This window comes from Acanthisitta chloris, unplaced genomic scaffold (assembly GCF_000695815.1).
Source record: "Acanthisitta chloris isolate BGI_N310 unplaced genomic scaffold, ASM69581v1 scaffold8849, whole genome shotgun sequence".
Classification (NCBI taxonomy): Eukaryota; Metazoa; Chordata; class Aves; order Passeriformes; family Acanthisittidae; genus Acanthisitta; species Acanthisitta chloris.
In genome coordinates, this window is record NW_008690813.1 from 50217 (window position 1) to 50859 (window position 643).

The window sequence follows — 643 nt, forward strand, 5'->3', positions numbered from 1 at the left end:
ATATCAATCCTTTTCCTCCTGTGCTCCTAAAGATTTTTAAGGAAAACAGGACAACCCAGACCCATTGGTTGTGTCTCCACCAAAGCCATCCAGGAGGCAGGACCTATGTAAAGTAGTCCCTGTGGCTCCCAGTTATCCAGGGAAAAGGCTGGAAGATGTCTGGATCACCTGTCTATGCCTTATAGGGAGTAATGCAAAATACACTGTGGTTACCAATGAGTACTCCGAAACCTTCTGTGTCCTCATGTGTTGTGGGGTAGGGTTGGAATTATAGCACTTCCCTCTGGGGTAAGGGTGGAAAACTTGGGGATGTTCAGGCTGGAGATGAGAAGGCTCCAAGGAGAACTAAAGGTCCCTTCCAGTGCCTAAAAGGGCTCCGAGAGAGCTGCAGAGGGACAAGGCATGGAAGGACAGGACACAGGGAATGGCTTCACGCTGCCAGAGGGCAGGGATAGATTGGGATATTGGGAAGGAATTCCTGGCTGTGAGGGTGGTGAGACGCTGGCACAGGTCGCCCAGGGAGGCTGTGGCTGCCCCAACCCTGGCAATGTTCATTCCAGGTTAAATAAAGCCTGGAGCAACCAGGTCTGGTGGGAGCTGTCCCTACCCAGGGCAGGCAGTTGGGATTAGATGATCTCTAAGG